The sequence below is a fragment of the Manis pentadactyla genome, chromosome 7, assembly GCF_030020395.1.
Source record: "Manis pentadactyla isolate mManPen7 chromosome 7, mManPen7.hap1, whole genome shotgun sequence".
Taxonomy (NCBI): domain Eukaryota; kingdom Metazoa; phylum Chordata; class Mammalia; order Pholidota; family Manidae; genus Manis; species Manis pentadactyla.
Genome location: NC_080025.1, coordinates 70626191 through 70642542, shown reverse-complemented (window position 1 = coordinate 70642542; position 16352 = coordinate 70626191). Strand labels below are relative to the sequence as shown.

Below are 16352 nucleotides of genomic sequence, written 5' to 3'. Positions count from 1 at the left end.
TTGGAATATAGGCTGTTAAGATGTGTCCTCCTAAGATTGTTTGTGACGGTAATGGATTTTCTTTGGAAAATCTTAAAATACAGAATGTAACTAATGATTGTAGTTGTCAACAGATTAACTCTAACTTCTTAGGTCAACAAGGGAGAAATGTAAATTTAATTGTGAAATAGCATATATTTTTGGTGGGCTTATTACTCACAGTACCAAGGCAGAATATAACATTTTAAAATGAAGAAAACACCTGTGGTGAAAATTAGTGTTAAATAAAATACTTACTTGGTTATTTTTCAGTTCACTTTTTGGTTTGGAAACCTCACCTTTGGCAGTGCCCTAAAATACCACTGACATGATCTCTTGGAGGCAGCCTTGATTTTTTTTAACTTTGTATACTTGGTTTAAATAATTTTTAAAAATCTCATACTATTTAACTGTAAACATAAAAAAACTGAATAAAAAAGTCAGTTCTTCTTTAGTACAAAATAGCAGCAAAGATATCCTCAGTGCGTTTTCTATAGATTAAGCCTGGCAGTAGTTCAGATACTAACCATATTAAAGCAGACAGTTGTTACAATGGATTCTTGTCCTGGCTGCATAGTCTACCTCATTGATGACGGCAGCTCAATGAAATCTGAATTCAGTATTCTTCTGCAATCATGGAATGAAAACCATTCCAGTTTCTTCCTTTACTTTCTTGTGTTCAGTGACTCTGGAAAGGCATCTTTTTCTTAGTGCCTTCCCAATGACTGCACACCGCTGAAATACAAAGAGCATATGGAAGCAGATATACGTGTAGGTCTTGTTTTTCATGTTTTGGTAGACTGGTTTATTTAAGCAAATACAACAGGAGAACATGTTTGTTTAAGGTTTCTCTTTCTACCAGCTGCTGCATTTTCTCTTTCCTAGGCTGGCCTGCCAGAAATATATACCTTTATTCCTACACTATTAGACAAAAATTTCCAGTTGACATTTTAGCAAAATGAATTAATTAGCTCTTTGAAAAATATATGTCCAACATGCATATTTTAAGACTATTGAGGACTTTGGAAGAATTGTACTCAAATCTGATTTTGTTTGAAATGAAATGTTTTTAACTTATTAAAGTTATTTAATGGTAGAGACTTAATATTTCTTAAATATTCCTTATAGAATTGACCTTAGTTTACAAAAGCTTAAAAAGCACACAGTCTAATTTTAATTATTCAGGAGAAAAACTTTATTTTTGTTGTAATTTTTTTTGGGAAATGAATTGATAGATGTTCAGTTGGATACGTATCCACCAGAGTCGGGTGGGGTGCGTGTTCGTCAGGGAGTCAAGAGACCCAGGTACTGGACTATTCTTGTTGATAGTTGGTGTGTTACCTTTGGTAACTTGCTTTCTTTTGGACTTGATCTTAACTGGACAGAAAGAGATTGATTTAGATAATCTGTAAAGTTTCTTCCAAGCTCAACATATTTTGGCTTTCTTCTAGTTTTATATTTTTAGGTAATGTCTTTGGTTCTTGTTGAATATTTTTGACTGAATGTGGAATTTTTATGTCTAGTATGGTCATACTGGGCAGAGAGATGTAGCTTGATAGTTTCCAGAAAATAAACATTGTCTACAACAAGAAGGCTTGGTGAATCTGGTCTGTGCTAATTTTGTTTGACTAGACACAGTCAAGTGTTTGAATTTTTTTAATAGCTGATGACTGGTTCTGTAATTTCACTTAGTTATCTAAGTTGACTGACTTGAGACATTTAACGTGAGATATTTAATATTTCTGAAGACAAGTATTTGGGGACTTTGAAGGTCTCAGCCCTCTAGAATTCTGTCTTAGGTTGTAGGATAGTCTAAAATAAGGAGATCTCAATCTTAGTGGTAAATTATATTCATGACAGCCTAGGATTTTTTCTCTGGAAAAGACTTACAGGTTAGTGGCATGAGGCAGGCCTAGGTAAAACCTAACTTTTCGTTTGAGTCCTCCTTAGTTTATTCACTAACCTATAGCCTCACTTTTTTTTTCTTTTTAAAATTTTAAAAAGAAATATTTAAATTATTATTAATTTTAAAATTATTGTGTGCCACAGGGATGTTTTATAAGAAGAATTATTCCTGAATAGAGAGATACCATGCCCTTAAAAAGGCTCAATATTGTAATGACATTTGTGCTCTCCAAATTGTACATTTAAAAGAATCCTCCAAAATTCAAACAGTTTTCCTCCCTTGGTCATATATGTCTGTTGGAGGGGCAGAGCAGGGAATAAAATGACCCTCAGCTTCATAAGAATAGAATGTGTTCTGAGACCAGCTGAAATTCTGAAAAAGAAGTGTGGTAAGAGGGAGGTAATCCTATAATCTACAAATGGGAGTTTAAACTGTCAAAGGTTTTGTAGAAATGTTGGGCTATATTTGTTGAGAGCTTTAAAATTTTCTTACTAAATATTCTATATCTACTTCTATAATTATCTTAATTGGTTAACTTAACAATAATTTATGTATAAGAGGGCTTATCTTCATGTAATTCATAAACAGCCCAAAATTCTAATAGGTGACTGGTTAAATTGTTTCCTATATTAAATGGAACACCATGGTACCATTAAGTGTGATGACATAGCAGTCATCACAAATAAACATGTAAATATTTATTTACATATTAATATGCAATATGTTAAGCAGATTTTAAAGCATACTATGAAACTTTGGTGTAGATATACAGGTACGTGTATTTATTTGGAAAAATGGCAGGATTATGGGTGGTCTACTTCACCCCTACTTTCCACACTTACGTTATTTCTAATTTTTCTACAGAGACCTTGAATTCTTTGTGAGAAAATAGAATATAACAGTTGAAATCCTTGAGAGCATAGGACTCTGCAGCCAATCTGACTGGGTTTAAATCCCAATTCTATCACTTAGCTATGTAGTGTCAACCAAGTCACTTTCTTTATGTCTTTCTCATCTGTAAAATAGAGATGATAATAAATAACAATGGTAATAATACCTACCTCATAGAGTTACTGTGAGGATTCAATATGCTTAATTTATGTGAACTCTTTAGAACAATTCACAGTAAGCACCATATTGATGGTAGCTATTGCTAACTGTGTAATATCAATGGAGAGTGAGAAGACAGAAAAACACACACACACACCTAAAACTGGTCTTGTAGAATATCAAACAATTGAAACAATTTGGTAAACTTTGAAAAGGAATATGATGATTAGATGTTTACATTTTTTAATTTTTAAAAATAATTATTGAGATGAATATCACATAATATAAAAGCCATTTTAAAGTGAACTTCTTGTCCACTGCTTTGATGACACGCACAGCAACCGTCCATCTCATGTCATGGACCAGAGGAGGATAGTCAGAGAAACTCTCAACATGGGCTTGCCGGGAGCCATATACGTGATGCCAGTGTCACCAGATGTCAAGAATTTGGGGCCATCTTTGAGCTTCTTCCCCAGAACGATGATCTCAAGCCCAGCAATCTTGTGAGCAACGTGAACTGTGTGACTACCCAGCATAGGTGCACATCCAATGTTAATTTGGCCTGGATGGTTCAGGATAATCACCTGAGCTGTGAAGCCAGCTGCTGTCATTGGTGGGTCATTTTTCTTGTTGCCAGCCATTTTGCCATAACAAACATCTTTGACAAACTTGTTCTTTGTGGGGACATTGAAGCCCACATCATCCCCAGCAAGAGCTTCACGTCATGGTGCATTTCAGTAGATTTCAGTTGTAACACTGACTGGAGCAGAGATGACCACCATGCCAGGTTTGGGAACATTAGTCTCCACTTGGCCCTCAAGAACTGTACTTACACAACCAATTGTGTAGACATCCTGGAGGGGCAAGCATAGGGCTCGTCTGTTGGATGTTGGTGGCAAGATGTATCCCAGAGCTTCAGGCAGCGTGGTTCCACTGGCACGTTAGCCCTTGGTCCCAGCCTGCTACCATCATTCCAGTCAGAAATGAATACAAATGCTGCTGTGTTTGGGCTGTAAGCCAGCTTTCTTAATAAAGGTACTGACTCCTTTAACGTCGTCCTCGTATTTCTTCTGGCTGTAGGGTGGCTCAGTGGAATCCATTTTAATACCAATGATTAGTTGTTTCACTTCCTGTGTGTAAGCCAGTAGGGCATGCCCATCAGTCTGCCCGTTCTTGGAGATGCCTGCTTCTCATTCAGCACCAGCAGTAGCAATCAGGACAGCACAGTCAGCCCAAGATGTGCCTGTAATTGTGTTTTTGAAAAAGTCTCTGTGTCCTGGGATGTCAATGGTGGTCACAAAATACTTGCTGTTCTTAAATTTCCACAGGGAGATATCAGTGGTGACAGAGTGATCATGGTCAGCTTTCGGTTTATCCAAGACCCAGCTATGCCTGAAGGGACACTTTCCCATCTCAACAGCCACCTCACACTTTTTGGTGGTTCTTTTGTTGATCCCACCACATTTGTAGGTCAGACGGCCAGTAGTGGTGGACTTCACCTAATCTACATGTCCAATGACGGCAACATTGATCTAAGTCTTTTCCTTTCCCATTTTGGCTTATATTTAGTGGTTTTTCATGATGCCTATGTTGTGGCAGCAAACCCGTTGTGAGAAAGATATATTCTGTTTTATGGCAATATTTACCACCTACCATTTTTGAATGTTTTCTGATGTTTATAAGTATTCTGGGTTTTTAATGATTTTTATATGATTTTTTATATGGTTTTTAATAAACAGAATTCATTTTTTATTTGTTATTATTAAGGTATACAATCTTATGAAGGTTTTTACAACATTCACCCTTATTATCAAGTCCCCCTCCCACACCCCATTGCAGTCACTGTGCATCAGCATAGTAACTACAGAGTCACTACTTGTCTTCTCCTACTGTACTGTCTTCCCTGTGATACCCCCTACATTATGTGTGCCAATCATAATGGCCGTCAGTCCCCTTCTCCCTCCCCTCCCCACTCATCCTCCCCAACCCCTCCCCTTTGGTAACTGCTAGTTCCTTCGTGGAGTCTGTGAGTCTGCTGCTGTTTTGTTCCTTCAGTTTTGCTTCCTTGTTATACTCCACAGATGAGTGAAATCATTTGGTGCTTGTCTTTCTCCACCTGGCTCATTTCACTGAGCATAATACCCTCTAGCTCCATCCATGTTGTTGCAAATGGCAGAATTTGTTTTCATTTTATGACTGAATAATATTCCATTGTGTATGTGTACCACATCTTTATCCATTCATCTACTGATGGACACTTAGGTTGCTTCCATTTCTTGGCTATTGTAAATAGTGCTGCGATAAACAGAGGAGTGCATATGACTTTTTGAATCTGAGCAGTTGTATTTGGGTAAATTCCAAGGAGTGGGATTCCCGGGTCAAATGGTATTTCTATTTTTAGTTTTTTGAGGAACCTCCATATTGCTTTCCACAATTACATTCCCACCAGCGGTGTAGGAGGGTTCCCCTTTAAATATAATTCATTTTACCAGTCTCTTTTGATAAAAGGTTAGCTTCTAGCTTCTGTCTTAGCAAGTGCTATGATGAATATCCCTTTATGTAAAATATACCGCTTAATTATTTTCTAAGGATAAGTCCTAGGAATAGAACTGTTTTGTCAAAGAGCATATACTTTTAAGGCTTTTGATGACCACTACCAAATTTCCCTCCAGAAATGTCATGCTGCTTTACATTCCTCTCAGCAATATTTGAGTGTCTGTTTCCTCTTTTATTTCGCTCATGTTCTTTTATTCCACTCATGTTCTTTTATTCATAATTGTTGTCATTTTAACAAAATAGTATCTACTAATATTGCATTTTTAATTTCTATTCTTAGAGAATGTTTTACCATATGTTTATTGTTTTATTCCCTTTGTGAATGCTGACTTCATGACCTTTAGTGAGTTTCATCTTTTTCTTAATAGTTAGAACTAAAAATACATATAATGAAGATGTAAATCTTGACCATCTGTTACTAGTAATTTTTCCCAGTTTGTTGTCTTCTTGTTTTGTCTATGGGTATTTTGTCAAAGGGGACTTCTAAGTCTTTATGTAGTGAAATCTAGCGTTCTTTGCTTTTTCCGGTTCTGCCTTTGCTACATGTTTTTTAAAGTCTTCCTTAGGTGATTGGTGTATGTTTTTGATAGTGAGCAAAATCTTATATTGTCTTGTGTGAACATGGTTTAAAAGTTACATTTGTTTACAAATGCTGCTCTTCTCAGTATTTATTTGATATATAAGAACTTTGTCTAATGACTTAGAATAAACTTCAATTAACTGAGAGCTTCTTGAACTGCCAGCCTAGGATCTTTTGTGTTATACCTTAAAACAGACACAGATCCTTAGAAAATAAGGGTGCATCTGGGATTTACTCAGGCAACCTGTTCCTACTGTGTGTGCTTGAGTCAGAACACATTCATTTTAGTCTTCTGTCTGTATTTTCTCTGTCCAGAGTCTTACAACTTGCACTGGCTTTTGAGGCACTCAGATCTTCATTCATAAGAGAAAAACTGAATATTCTTCATCATATGCCATTTACCTGTATGGGAAACTGAACTAGTTCATTTTGAGGGGAAGTTGTTTTTACTGTTTGAAAATAATTTAACTAGAATACCTCATTTCTTAGGCATTCCAATTCATTTGTCTTCATTATGCATGGGTAAAATATTCTTACATCTGAGGGAAACACATTATATGTAAGCATCTAGAATTTTTTGTTGAATTAAATGGAAGTGACTTTTCTGGTGAAATGAAGTGGAACATCTGTTTATTTCAGGCTGAGGATGTTAATGACAAGTCAAGTCTTTATTTGCTTGTTTTGGTATTTTACTTCTACATGTTTATTGTAAAGAAAATTAGGAAATATAAGCAAGTCAAAAGTGCTAAGAGGATTACTGTTAATACCTTTTTATATATCCATTCATTCATATTCCTTTCATATACATAGTCATTCATGTGTTTTATAAAAAATTGAATGTTGTTATATCATAAGTATCTTCCCATGTCAGGGGCAGATGTATATCATTTGAAACAAGGGCACAGAATTCCACTGTGTGAGTATATCAAAATATATTGCAGCTATTCCTGTTGTTGATCATTAGAATGTTTTCAACTTCTTGCTATTATAGATATGTAAAAAATACTGTTATAGCTATACTTTTACTATATCTAGGTATTTATCCTTAGATACTTCCTTAGGATAAATTCCCCAACATGGAATGTATCCAGTTTCTGAATCTTAGAGTTTTTTTTTTGGAGAGATGACACTGTCAGGAGGAATGTCTAGATTGAATGTCTTTTCAAATTTGATACATGAATTCAAACAAATTATTTTCAGTGTAAAGGCATTATTGATCTTTATTTCTCTCTCTGTGGCAATTCATCTTACACTCGAATATATTTTCCTAGTTGTGGAAAACAAATGTAAAAGGGTCTGTTGAATAGGAATTTGAAAAGACTTGCTTCTTATTTTTATTCTTGTTGGGAAGTTGATTTTTTTGTTTGTTTGTTTACTTTTTGGAATAGAATAGGTTTCCATTCTTCTGAGCATACCTGGTTTGTCTCTTTTGACATTTTGAAAAGTTTTTACTGTTGACATTCTTGTTTGCTGATTATTACCCCCCTGTTCTCAACTTCTACCTTCTCCTTTTCCATGGACATTAAGAGCCCACCTGTCACTGTGCGAGATTATGGGGATAGACAGAAGATAGACCCGGTGCTTCAGGACCGTCATATAACATAGTGTGGCAAATATTCCAATAGGGTCAGTTCTCCTATAATGGACTAGAGCAATTGGAACATTAACTGTACATTATTTGAGCATCGCTCTGTTTCCTATGATTTCTAACTTTGGGGGTTCTCTTGCTTGCAGGTCTTAAAACTTTCTAACCTAGAACTTTATAATTTTTTTAGTGATGAAGAATCTTATTCTGAAAACAAGGATGTGTAGTTTGGGACTAACATATGCCAATATACTTAAACATGAAAATAGAAAAGTTACATTGTCAGCAAAGTCTTTGAGAAATCATGAGTGTCTCTCTCCCTTTTGAAGGTTAAGAATTTTCTCCCTATTTGCTTTTGTGTATTTACATTTGTGTGTCTTAGGCTTCAGTGTTACAGTGAGTTGTTAAGCCCAGAGAAGGGCACACCACTAATTTAGGAAACATTTGAGAGTGTGAAGGAAATCACACCTTCAGAGAGAGATTTGTTGCCCGGAAAAAGAAATTGCTGCTTTATTTCCAGCACTTTAATTAAGACTCTGGCCAACACAGACTTGTTGGCTGACAAATAACCCACTTTAAGAAAACTGGTGTAAAGAGTTCAATTTGAAAAATAAAATATAGAGATATTCATTATCATTAGGAAAAGATTTTTCATTTTTGAAGGATTTGAGACAGAAGGCCTTTCAAAAACTGATCCTTTAGTTTTTGTTAGAGAGGAATTGTTGAAACATATTTTGGCAGAGAATATTTTTGGCAAAGTTCTGAGACTGAAATTGGTGTCAGAAGACTTCTAAAGCAGATAACCTACTTATGTTCAGTGACCCTTAGATATAGTGTGGCAGTTCATGATTGATTTGACAGCTTTATTTGTGGTCTCAGATTTTGATAGTGTTGATAAAGATTGTTTTGATGAAAGATTAAAGTCAAAAAGGCATTTTTTTTGCATATATTGCAAAAATATTTACAGAAATATAAAAAGACTTTATAATATACTACATGATTATTTCCTGGTAAAAGCAATCTTGTCATTCAGTTAACATGCAGGAACATACTCACTAGTATGGTGTTAATTTGTAGTCATTGCAGTTAACTTTATTTCCCTGTAATGCACCACTTGTTTTTCCTTTTTAACAGTTTTATTGAAGCCTAATTGATATACAGAAAATTGAACATGTTTAACATATACAATTTGATGAGTTTGGACATATGAATACATTTGTTGAATCACCACTATGATTGATATAATAAACATATCCATCACTTCCAAAAGTTTCCTTGCATAGCAGTTACTTTCTGAAGGGAATCAAAAAATGGTAATTTATATGCAGTTTTAGTGTTTCCTCATGTAAATATAGTTTTGTATCTCTGGGTAAGAGAAAGTTTGCTAATTTCTTATATTAAAAGGTTGATTTGTATAAATCAATATTTAAGTTTTAAAGCCTACATTTTATGTTTTAAATATTTGCTTCACTTCGTCCAGCAAAATGCTTTTTAAGTGATTTCTTTTACCTTTGCATTATTTGGGCATCTCATTATTGTGATTGTATTTTTAAATAGTGTAGGTACAGTGTGACACTGGGGTGTTTGGAATTCCAGAAATAAACCATTTGCTCTGTACAGCAATGTGTTGTGCTACAAAGACTGAATTAGGAAATCCTGAACCTTTGCTCCTAGTGGAAGGAAGAGCCTCTGGTCACATTTTCATCAACCGATCAAAACATAACCTTGTTTGTGTGTATTTCTGTTTAAAGACTTCTTATTTAATGTATATTGTTAACTCATTAATGTAAAAGTCATGGTCAATAACACTATAGTCACACCTGAAGGAAGCTTGTGTGATCCATGTGTTTTCTCTATAAGGCACATCATAACCTCCCAGGAACACCAAACAGCCCTTCACTCTGTGTGGGGACGATTTTAAAGCGTGAAATCACCAGTAGAAAGCAAAAAAAGGAAAACAACTTGGCACAAAATAGACTGCAAAAAGGACACTTATTTACAGTGCGCTTTGCCTCAGATTTGTTGCTGTGTTGTGCTTGTCCATGACAGACAACGAGAGCACCAGGAGTATCGATTTTGGGGTTACAAATAAATTTTTGCAAGTGGCAGAATTTGCAAATATGGAATGTGCGAATAATGAGAATTAACTGTAGCTGTTTTTGGTGGGAACATTTCTAAAATGAAATGGAACTGAACATAGCTTAAATGTATGTTGATGCTGCAGGCTCATCGTTTGAAGATGCTTATGAAGATAATACAATGTGAAGCAAGAGCGTGTCCTTGTTGCGTCTACACCAGTGTCCCCAGTAGCTCACCTTTATCTTCATTACCACTGTCCTTTTTCTGCTCCATCCCAGTTGGTACTTTTCAATGTGGCAACTTTTTCCAGTGTGGCACCCCTCCTTCCCTTTCTTGCTGCCTGAATCCACATCTCCTATAACTGAGGAAAACCCTGGAGATTTTAGGAGAAAGCATTGAATGATTTAGAGTAGTTCTTAGATACTTAGTGTGGGAGTAAGGGAGGGATTTTAGTGCATTACCTTTGTGACAGCTATTTCCCTTCTGACTCAGAGGCTTTTGTTTGGTTAACATTTTGTTTTCTGTGATGTGTGAGATGGTTTAGAAGGGCAGAGTTGCTGTTAGCAGATCAGTGTCTCGAGCTTCACTCTTTTCTTTTGGGATTGTATATCAATTGCGACAGAAAGCAGAGTCCTGTTGGCCATTTTAGCACGCATTCCAGTTTATAGGTACATTTTCTTAATCTTGTAAGATTGGATGCTAAGGTCTGGAAACACAAGCTCAATATCTTAGAGTCCTAGCAGAGCTGTTGAGGAAGTATGACATATTTCTCTGTGCTGTTTGGTGGCATCATTCCCACATATGCATAATTTTGTGCTTTACTACCTTCCTTCTCAGGCCAGTTTAAAATTTTTTTTGTCTGTGTGGTCAATTTTCTAGATTTCCTAGTCATTAAATTTCTTGGATATTAGTCTAGTGACCTGTTCCTCAGTCTATTCAGCAGGGGCAGCCTGTGTGAACTTTCTTCTCTTCTGTGAGTCATTGTAGATGTAAATCTGCCTTCTGCCAGAGGACCCATTCCTGATATGACTTTTGTTAGGCTCTATGCACTCCAGCTGGAGTGTTTTTTCAATCCCTGCCTACATTGTATTTAGCTCCTATCATATTTTTGTTGCAGTTCAATGTTTGTTCAGAGTGTTATACATATTCTAAATGCAAAAATGATCACTAGTTCAGGGCAGACATAATGGAATTAAATAAAAACCTAATGATTGCATGTAGAAAGTATAGATCTATTCTGTTTAATACTGTAGCAACTAGACACGTGAGGTTTTTGGTCACCTGAAATGTGGCTAGTCCAAACTGACGTGTGCTGTAAGTGTAAAATACACACTGGAGTTAGATAATTTAGTACATCTAAAAGAATGTCATTTGCCATTAATATTTTTATATGACTCTATGTTTAAATGATAAATACTAGGTTAAAATATATTATGGCTGATTTTACCTGTTTATTTTTCCTTTTTTAAAGTGGCTATTAGAAAACTTATTACATATGTGAGTTGCATTTATAGTTATATTTCCAGGGGATAGTATATAATAGACAACTGATATAGATGTTACTATGTTATATATTTAAAATCTATAGACGCTGTGTCGTATTTCCTTCTCTGACATTTCCTCACCTCTTTTGAATATACCTGTAATGTTATCCTATTGGGTAGAGGGAAATATAATTTGTTTATGTGATGATCAATTCCCTAGCGACCCACCAATCCCACTTCTCATTATGGGTAGTTGTTATGAACTTCTGCAAAAGCTCCCAAGATACCAAATTAGTAAAAGCTGGGTAATATGAGACCACATTTTTTATGTGATAAGTTAAGCCATATGGAAATTTTGTGAACTCATCAAAACTGAAAAAAATGTTTGGAGAATTTGCTAAAAGGAATTTGAAATAAGTATCGGCTACCCTGCCTCACGTATGAGTTCTTTTGGAATTTTGTTACTGTCAGTCAGTGAAAACTGAATATTAACAAGAGGGGTCAGCAGTATTGTAAGTTTTAAAGAGCTGTATGCTATTTTAAAGTATACAGAGGTGGATTCAGTTCAGGCAATGTTCTGTCCTTAATTGTTTTGCGTGATATGGCATCAAGCACATTGTTTATTTGCAAACTTGTTTTGTGGCAATATTTTAAAATTTCTAAAGCCTTTATTATAAAAGTAGTATTTTACTCATATAAATTTGGACAATGCAAACTTACATATATCTAATTTTAATATGATGTCTGTCACAATTGAATCTATGTCCAATACACTATATATACTATATGAATAAATAGCCTTTTAACAGACAATAATTCCACATGGATAAGGCCCTTTCGGCAGCAATGGAAATCGATCTCTAATATTTGCTGGTGAATTCAATGTTTGGTACTGTGTAATGGATGAAAAAAATGTTTGTAATTAAAAAAAAGGCTCATCCACTTACTTTCTGATTGTAGGGAACATGATATATTCTGGCTCAGAGACAGTGTTGATATAGTGATAATTACAGCTCTCTGTGAGTTTTTCCTCAAAGAACTACTCTTAGTTTTATCATTTCTTCTGAACTTTTTGCTAAGGGTGTCTTCTTTGGATTTCCATTTGTTTCTTGAGATTGGTTTTAAATTTGGCTAATAATATTAGGCAAAAAGTGACTTGGTATAAAATAATTGATAGTTTAATTTCTTCATCCAAGTGATCAGCTCAGATGCTTGTATGTGCTGTTTTCCCTATGCCAGATCAGTGTTTGAAATGTCACCAGGCTAGACTCAGGAAGACTCAACAAGTTAGATTCATGACTGAGGTCTAAGTCAGTCAGTCCTTATTTACCATATGTGGCAAACACAGTTATGTGTGTTGTTTTGGTCAAAGAAAGGGGAAACTTAAAAAAATTTTGTTTTGCCAGTTTTCTTTCTTTGATTTAACAACCTGACTTTATTAGTGTTCCCTCTCTGCCACTGCTGCTTAACTTTGACTCAGGAATATCTATCCTCCCAATTTTTTTAGGCAATTGCATCTGTCGAGTTAGTTTAGGTTAATTCCCTCCATTAATAAAATATTGTAGTTCTAGACCAGAAGATACTGTTGAAGATGAATGGTTTCTGAGTCCTGCCATCCTACCCATTGCTTTATGTTTAAGAATAATAGCTACTACTGAATACATTTTGGGGATCACAGCTAATCTGCCTTTGTGTGAATTAGAGAAGAAGAGGGGGTGGTGCCTTCTGTGTGAGCATAGCTTTCACCAGGGCACATGACTTCCTTCAGTGCAGTGAGGGCTGGAAAGTGAAAAACAGAATGGTTGTATGGGTACAGGATGTTGTCAGCATATGAAGATGTTTCCCTGTGGATCACATGGCTTCCTGGAAGCTGTGGCTGGGTTCTGCTGCCCAGCGTCGTGAGAGAGGATCAGACTGCTTATCGCTAGCCTGGGGAAAGATCAGAATTCAAAATTCAAAGTATGGTTTCTACCGATGAATGCATATTGCTTCCACACCGTCATAAAGTAAAAAAATCTTATGTCTAACCGTTGTAAGTCAGAGACCATCTGTAGTTGCAGAATGATGATATGTAAGAAATATTAAATGTAAATTTCACTGTGAAGTTTGACAGTAGACACAGGCACAAATTTACTTCTGAATCTGGAAAAAAAGACATTTAGAGAAATGAAGTATTTTGAATTTGGGTATTTTCTCTTTTTAAAAATGAATTTACCTGGAAAGAAACTTCATAGGCAGTGTTTTTATGGAGTTTTTGTACACTGGGATTTTAAAGGGTGTGCTTTAAAGCTTTCCTTGGTTTATTGTAGAGAAGTAGAAGAGCTAATAAATCTGTACAGAATCCCTTCATTCTAGTATGGAGTGTTCACAGGCTGTTTTTGAGATAAACTTTTAAAACACTTTGCAAGGGCATCTCATGCTTATTAGCTTGCTTGGCCATTGGTGGTCACCTTGAGCCTTTTTTATGGTGAGGATGAGAAGACCAGAGAAGGGGATTAGGAAGAATACCTGTCTTTTCTATCTTCTCCTGGTGCAGACTCTTATTCCTGCTTTCCTGAGCAGTTAGATTAGCCTCTTGCCTGACTTTTTACATAAAATAGCCATTCCTTCACCATCCTTCCTTATCCCAAAGCACTGGGGCACTCCACTGACTGAAAATTAAATTCATACATCTCTGGCATTCAAAGCCCTTACATGATCTATCCTTAAACTCCTTCTAGTCTTTTCTCCTACTGTTCCTTCTCATAGTCTGTATTCCCAAGTCATACTCTCCTCACAGTTCCTAAAATAAATCCAAAGTTTGCTCCTCAGGGCATTTCTCCATAATGTTCCCTCTGTGTGGAGTTTCCTACTTCTCTTCTGTTGAAATCCTGCCCATAGATTAAGTCTTTACATCCTTCATGAAGCTATCCTGGGATCTCCCAGGCAGAGGTCAGTGCTACCTGTTAAACTTGTATTTTGTTGTAGTAGTGATCACAGTTCATCTCATGTGCTGATTACTTGAATTTATGTCTAACCTATCCTATAATGAAGGTAAATGCTCATGTCTTATAGTCTCTTTTTTTACCCAGAAATGTTTAACAAAAACTGGGATGCAAGTAATTTTTGATTCATGAATCAGCGAGTTCAGATTTGTTCTCCTTCCTCCTAAGTACCCTAATTTCAGTGTGCCACCACTTGTTTATTGTTTATTTTCCATTTGTTAAGTAGCTTTTTTATGGCTTACTCATGTTTCTCTGACTCCCTTTTTAGTAATCTTACCAGAAAGTTGTGCAAGAATAATACAAGGAACTCCTGTATACCCTTTATCTAGACTCACTTATTTTTATTTAATTAAGGCATCATTGATACACCAACTTTTTTGTGTGTGTATGTTCCAAGAAAGCTTTATTCATGGACATTGAAATATAAATTTTGTGTAATTTTCATGTATCATGAAATATTCTGGTTTTTTTTTTTTCATTTTTATTTCCCAACTATTTAAAGATGTAAAAAGTATTCTTAGTTCATGAGTGGTACAAAAAGAGGGGGTAGGCTGGATTGGTCTGCACAATGTTCACCAACCCCTAGTCCAGTTTATAGATCTTTGCCTTGTGGTAAGAGCACCTCTGTTCTCTCTCATCCATTCTTGGAGGCTGGGGTTCTGCTTCCATCTGACCCGCTGGGGTCAGTTCAACTGGACTGCGAAGGTAAGGAAAGTCCCAGCAAAGACAGTAACCATGAAATTGCACTTTATAGGAGAATAATTTTTTCCTGTTGTCATGAATAGCAAAGAAGATATTTTGTGGTACACACAGCTAGAAATGATCTTTTTTTCTTCTTTTACCATCTTAATGATTTTTAGGTATAAGGTTAAGTAGTATTAAGTATATTTACATCATTGTACAGGAATTGATGACATACAATCTTAGGAAGGTTTCACGTGAGCAACAGTGTGGTTTCAACATTCACCCATATTATCAAATCCCCCCCACCCCATTACAGTCACTGTCCATCAGCGTAGTAAGATGCTGTAGAGTCACTACTTATCTTCTCTGTGCTATACTGCCTTCCCCGTGACCTACCTGTATTGTGTGCAGACTCACTTATTTTTTATATTTTCCTCCAAGGATTGCTTTATTTAGTGTGTGTGTGAGTGTGTGTTTGATCCCTTTAAGAGTAATTTGGAGAGATTGTCCCTTTCCAGAGACCAAGATCATTCTCTGACACAACCATAGTATAGTGATCAAAATCAGGATATATTACATTGCTACTTTACTCCTATCTAATCTCTGGTTCACATTTAAATTTCATTAGTTGTTCCAATAGTGACCTTTATGGCTGTTTTTTTTCTCCAGTCCAATACACAGTCTAGGATCCTACCTTGAATTTTGTTGTCATGTCTCTTTAATCTGGAAGAGTTCCTCAGTCTTATGTTGATTTTGACATTGCTGAAGAGTTATTTTGTTATTTTGTAACATGTCCCTTAAATTAGGTTTGTGGGTTCATGATTAAATTGAATTTTTAAGTTTTTGACCCTAATAACACATACAGTATCATGTCTTTCCCAGTATATCATATCATAGATGATAATCAATTTGTCTAGTATTTGTTTTCATTTTGTTAAGTCTGCCAGGACCTTCCCTATAAAATTACTATTCCCTTTTGTAATCAATCAGTAATTTGTGGGTGATACATTCAGACTATATAAGTATCCTGGTCCCCACCAAACTTTTGCCCACTAGTTTTAGCAACATTAATGGTTTTCCAACATCAATATTCCTCCTATGCTTCTTAGTTGACCTTCTATTGAAATGTCCTTTCCCTTCTTATTTTTATGTTTATCAATATGAACTGACAGATTCTTATTTTAGTCAATCTTTGATTATTTTATTATTCTGCTGCACAAACTGGCCCAGATTTTAGCCAATCAAATCCCCTTCAGTCTAGCTTCTGTGTCACTTTCACCTATTTCATTTATATTTTGAACATTTCCTTTTTTCTAGCATAGGATGTTCTGGGCTCATTATATACTTTTTTTTTTTTGCTTCAGTCCTTGAAAGGAGCCTTTATTCCTTTAATGGAGAATGGTATTTAGAAACAGATCTGGGAGCC

General features: G+C 35.6%; 1 protein-coding gene and 1 pseudogene across 2 annotated transcripts in view; one reads left to right on the top strand and one right to left on the bottom strand.

The window, feature by feature from the left end:
- Positions 1–16352, top strand: part of ELAPOR2 (endosome-lysosome associated apoptosis and autophagy regulator family member 2) — a 193349-nt gene that overhangs the window by 22458 nt on the left and 154539 nt on the right. The gene's annotated exons all lie outside the window — the stretch shown is intronic.
- On the bottom strand, positions 2978–4527 carry LOC118925725 (elongation factor 1-alpha 1-like; annotated as a pseudogene).